This window comes from Lactuca virosa, chromosome 8 (assembly GCF_052849685.1).
Source record: "Lactuca virosa cultivar CGN04683 chromosome 8, Lactuca_virosa_CGN04683_v6, whole genome shotgun sequence".
Classification (NCBI taxonomy): Eukaryota; Viridiplantae; Streptophyta; class Magnoliopsida; order Asterales; family Asteraceae; genus Lactuca; species Lactuca virosa.
Genome location: NC_136433.1, coordinates 205,394,538 through 205,401,028, shown reverse-complemented (window position 1 = coordinate 205,401,028; position 6,491 = coordinate 205,394,538).

Sequence of the window (6,491 nt, the reverse complement as noted above, 5' to 3'; positions counted from 1 at the left end):
TGGGCCTAGAATGAAATAAAATACTCTTATTGGGCCATAACAAATTTAATTAGCCCTAAAGGGCCATAAAACTCATACTTTGATGTATATTGGGCCCATATCTTGGACTTAAGCACTCAAGGCCCAAACCCTCTCCTCTCTTCTCTCTCTCTCGGCCCAAGTAAAAAAAAGGGGAAATTAGAGGATTAAGGAGGATTAGCCACCTCCTTATTACCTTTGGGGTATCCATGCAAATCCCATATTTCCATGCATGTCAACTCAATTATCTCTCTTCTCCCTCTCCTTTCTATCCTCGGCCGAAGACACACACCCACACACACATTACATCTATCTCTCTAAAACAAACTCTCTCAAAAACACACCACCACTTCTTCACTTCTCCTTCAAAATTTTCGAGATTAAGAGCTTTTCAAGGAGGTTATTCCACAAAAATCATCATCTTAAGTAAGTTGATGCTTGGATCCATGATCTAGATTCCTTGTTTTATCAAAAATCTCTTCTTAACTCATATAAACTCATGATCATCATCCTAGAAACCTCTAAGATCGAGATCCACCCAAGAAGGCTTGCTAGGACCAAAATTTCTTCATTTCTTCCTTCAAAATCGAAAACAACAAGCAAAGGTGAGTTCATACCCCTCTATTTTCGATTTTCACAAGTTTTATGGGGGAGAATACAAGTAAGATGTGTAGATCTATGTGTATGTGTATGTTATGTATGATTTCATGTATGTATGTGTGATTTTATGTGTTTATGTGGTAAATATGTAACAAAAAGGGAAGAAATATCGAGATCTGTGGCACAAAAGAGGAAATAAACATGATCTAATATACTTTTTATTAAACAAGTCAAGAAAAGTTTCTAGCTTAAGTCATAATAAACAAAATGCAACATAAAACTCATTTTTGGGCTAAATTTGTCAAACAATTAAAAGTTGAGTTGAAAGTTGTCATTCACGGACTAAAAGAGTCAAAACAGTAAAAATAAATGTTTTTATGAATATCATACTCTTAAAAGGGCTAGCAATGTAATTTGTAGCTTAATGGGCCAATTTTTGGGCTTTTCGGCCCATTGAGCCAAAAATTGCGAAAAATATAATTTTCATGGGATTGAAATGATAAACTTCTCAAAACAAGGGTAAAAGGGTAAACAAAACCAATTCAGGGGTTAAAATGATTTTTTTTCCAAATAAGGATAAAAAATGTAAACTTTTTGGATTTTGGGCCAAAATAGTAAAAGTTGCAAAAAGTGTGGACTTTAACTAAAAAACTCTTTACTGGAGGGGCTGAAACTGCCAAAGAGTAAATTTTGAACTAAAAACATCACTTAAACAAGTCTATGGGCCAAAAATGTAAAGAAAATGGTTTAAGGGCCTAAAATGTCTTTTTTTTAAAATAAGGGCCTAAAATTGTCATTTTTATTAAAGAAGGGCTGAAAAGGGTCAAACCAATATTTTGAACCAATTATTTTATTATTAAGATATTTGAGTCAAAAATACCAAACTACAACTCATGAAAATAGAAAGATGAATATACGTAAAATTCCAAATACCATTATAAACAACCAACCGGCCTCGTGCCGATACGAAATTAACAATCGTTCAATCAAACTTTCCAACAATTATACTATACCTAAAACAAGTAAATATTCAAATCCTTCGGCTTGAAAGTCTCAAATCATGCTTATTGGGCCTTCGTGACCCATTAACATAACTTTTGAGCCCAACGATGAAAATAAACGTTTATTCGGCCTCCTGTGACCCAATTACATGTTTAAGGGACCCTCAATGGCTTTCAAGTGCTATTGGGCCTCAGTGACCCATTAGCATTGCTAATAAGGTCCAAATAAATCAAATGTGAAATGGGCCAACGTGTCCTTCGTATAACCAACAGCCTTAAATAACACACGTAATTAGCAGGACCTTGTAATCCTCTTCTACTCGTTTGTTAGGCTTACCTTCAATTCAAGTAAACAAATACAGGTCGTTAATCAATAGTAATCAATTCCTTTTGGATTAAGTGAGTAATAACGGGCGACACCTCTAAGGGTCGTTCGTAGTCTGTAGTTATAATCAAAGTCTCCTGGAAGGAGAGCGAGAGTTTGTGTATAGATCTATCCGGGGATGACTCCCCCACACCTCAGCTGTTCGGTACAGTTAGACTCGGCCAGTCTAGGGTGACAGAATCTTAAGATCAATTCCGGCGTTCATTAGGATGCCAAGAAAGACGAACTAGTCATATTATTATGCATGGTTATAACGACTCACGAAATTAAATAAATCCAATACTATCCGAGTAATCAAGGAAAAGTAATAAAAATCACTTGTGTGGCGGTATAACAATTTGAAACAATTATATTATGTTATCGGAAAACATCTGGTTTTTCGAGGAAATCAACACCACTCGCTTGTATTTTCAATAACTATAATGCAAAACTTCCCATTTATACACGTTTTGAAATCATTCATGCACCAACTTATGGATCTTCACACTTTGGTAAACAATTGTCTTTTCAGAAAATATCGGATTTTCTGGGTTTTATAAACTACAAATCATTTTTATCACAACCCTGCTTATGAACTCACCAACATTTCATATGTTGACGTTTTCAAAATAACTTGTATTCTCAGGTAACAGGTAATCTGAAGGGTAATATCAAGTATGTTAGGATGTTATGTTTTGAAAACACTCGAACAATTGATGCTATGGATATGTAATATTTAAACAATGTACTGGATGTGAACAATGCCAATCGTTATGTATTAATGCATGGTGAAGTTTATGTTGTGTTTCATGTATAATCATTGTGATGATATTCAATTTAAGTCACGCGAGCCCTCGGACGTTTCCGCCGTCTGGTTTGGGGGTGTGACAGGTTGGTATCAGAGCTCTGTTTATAGTGAACTAGCATATCTAACCACACATCGATATTCAACTATAAACCAAAGAGGGACAAAAACAACTCTGAACAAAACAAATAAAACACAACGATAAAACATCTTTAATTGTGCGATATAGGAAAAAGAACATAATACCAAATCAAATAATATACCGACATCTCGGTTGAGTCGGGACTGTTCCTAGTTTTATTAAGGGGATGGATGTAGCCTGATAAACTACATTTTTCTCCAAGGTACAACTATCACATGCCCCGGGGAAACCTTGATGGTCGGTAAACCTAAAAACATACCCCTTTGTTACCAAGAAAAGAACATCAAATCAATTTACATAATAATTAAAACATATTAGGAGTAATAATAGTTTATTTATATACCTCCTCTCAGTCACCATGGAAGAGGAGCACCAGGGCATTCAGTTTCATCAGGCCTTAGTGGCCCACGGAATGATCGAGGACGAACCCGAGGGAGATCAAGGGGGAGCACACGGCGTTGTGCCCGACGAGTACACGGACACGGACTACGAGTTTGATGGGACCGATAACGACATGGAGGAAGAACAAGACACAAACGAGGAGTCCGCCACACCACCTACCAGCGAGACGCAGCAGAAACCCCCTGCCCAACCAGGAAATTCCACAAGAAAGAATCGTTCTCCGGAAGCTGAGATTGCCGCTTTGCGGCAACAGCTATTCACCATGGAAGCACGAGCGGTGCAGGCCAACCAGGAAAGAGATGAAGTCATTGGAGAAATGACAAAGATGGCCCAGTTGTTGGCACAACATTTTGGTATATGACCTCACTACCGCCGTCGAGCGCTCCTTAGAGTGTTAGGACTAGTCATATCTATCTTTAGTATTATGCTTATATGATCTATGCTATGTACCATCGACTCTATGTTTAAGTGATTACACTACTCATGGAGTCGTTATGCTGCCGAACTTGCACCACTTATGTATGCTCCTTCGAGCAAATTTTCATGTATCAAAGTACGGATATTATTAATGGAAGATTTTATGTGCTCTATTGTGATGTTGTTATCTATTATGTATCCATGATGGTATGCTAATTTGTGAAACCACTTAAGTACATGCAATACACCTAGTTTATAGGACCACAATCTCACAAAAAAAATCATAGGCACTCAACATCTTTCCATTCAATGACAGAAAGATGCCTCAACGACCAACCCGTGGAAACCCTGGACCAACCCCACCCGAAGTCAACTCAGCTGCATTCCAAACAGCTGTATCTGCTGCGGTTACTGCAGCCATGGCACAAATCCACCAAGGGAATAATGGTGGAGGCAATGGACAAGGAGCTGGAAGTTCGAACAACGGAATAAATCAAGGACCTACCAAGACGTGCTCTTACAAGGATTTCACCAATGCCAAGCCACGAACCTTTAATGGCACGGGTGGAATGATAACCCTAAAGAGATTGATGGAAAAGGTGGAATCGGTATTTGAGATATGTGAATGCCCCGAGGAGGTGAAAGTGAAGTTCGCCGCATGCACATTCGTTGACCAAGCTCTCACCTGGTGGAATGGACATGTGGAGGCCATGACTCTCCCCGTAGCCAACGCCATGCCGTGGGCGGAGTTGAAAGAAATGTTGATGGCTGAGTACTGCCCACGAGGCGAAATTCGGAAAATGGAGCAAGAGTTATGGAATCTCACCGTCCGAAACTCTGATATAGATGCATACATATCAAGGTTTAGCGAACTGTCACTGTTGTGCCCTGGCATGATTACTTCAGAGGGAAAGAAAATCGAACGATTCATCTGGGGATTAACCTCCCCAATTCAAGGAAATGTGATAGCTGCAAATCCCGAAACCTTCGACAGTGCCAAGAGGTTGGCCAAGAAACTGTACGACCACAACAACAAGAAGGGCGAGAAGCTAGTGGAAACTGAGGGCAAGAAGGAGAGTGACAACAAGAAAGGAAAGAACAACAAGAGAAAAGGGCGACAAGGCTCAGAGTCGTCAAAGAAGCAACAAATAGTGACAGTCAATGCTGCAACCACCCAAGTTCCCTCCATACAACATGCTCCAGCCTCAGTTAATCCAAGTACCCCTAGGCAGTATTCCGGGAATCTCCCAAAGTGCAACACTTGCAGTCTCCATCATAATGGCGAATGCAGGGAGATGCATTGTACCAGTTGCAATCAGAAGGGTCACACGGCAAAATATTGCAGGACCTATCCTCCCCAGAACCAGCAGCAAGGAAACAACAACAACAACAACAAGCGCAACAACAACAACAACAACACCACCAACAACAGCGGCAATAATGTAGGATCAACCCCCACCTGCTATGGATGTGGAAAGACTGGGCATATCCGTCGAAACTGCCCCAACATCAACAACCCTGGGAATGGAGGAACAGGAAGAGTGCTGACCATGGGACATGGAGAAGTGGTTCAGGATCCCGCTGTTGTTACCGATACGTTTCTCCTAAACCACACTTATGCATGCATCATATTTGATACTGGGGCAGAACGAAGCTTTGTGAGTAATAAATTCAAACACTTGTTAAAACAACAACCCCAGAAGCTTAATGAAACCTTTATGGTGGAAATGGCTAATGGGAAAACAGAATCCACTGGGGAAATCTACATCGGATGTACCCTGACCTTGAACCATCACGTCTTTCAAATAAACTTAATGTATGTATCTATTAGGAGTTTTGATGTGATTATCGGCATGGACTGCCTAAGCCCCCACCATGCTGAAATTATGTGTCACGAGAAGGTCGTTCGCCTTCACCTCCCAAATCATGAAACCATAACTATATACGGAGACAAACCCAGCACGAACCTTCGTCTCATTTCGTGCATTAAGGCACAAAAGTGTCTACGAAAGAAGGACTTGACGTTTCTGGCTCACACAGTGGATAAGTCCAAAGAAGAGGTCCATATTCGAGACATCCCGGTGGCTTGTGAATTCCCGGATGTATTTCTTGAAGACCTTCCGGGGATACCCCCCCCCCCAGAAAGACAAGTCGAGTTACGAATTGACCTCGTGCCAGGAGCTACACCCATCGCCAAATCGCCCTACAGATTGGCTCCTGCGGAAATGCAAGAGCTGTCCAGCCAACTCAGCGAACTTTTGGACAAAGCATTCATCCGACCCAGTTTCTCACCTTGGGGAGCTCCGGTTCTCTTCGTTAAGAAGAAATACGGTACCTTTAGGATGTGTATTGACTACAGGGAACTTAATAAGCTCACTATAAAAAATCGCTATCCACTTCCGAGAATCGACGATCTATTTGACCAACTCCAAGGAGCAAGTTACTTCTCTAAGATAGATTTGCGATCCGGATACCATCAACTCAAAGTCCGGGAGGAGGATATCCCCAAAACGGCCTTCCTAACTCGTTATGGACAATATGAATTTGTCGTAATGCCCTTTGGTCTAACGAATGCCCCTGCCGCATTCATGGACTTAATGAATCGAATCTGCCGACCATTCCTTGACGACTTTGTCATCGTTTTCATCGACGATATCCTATTCTATTCTCGAAGCGAAGAGGAACACGGCCGACATCTCTGACAAATCCTGGAAACCCTGCGAATCGAAAAGTTATACGCAA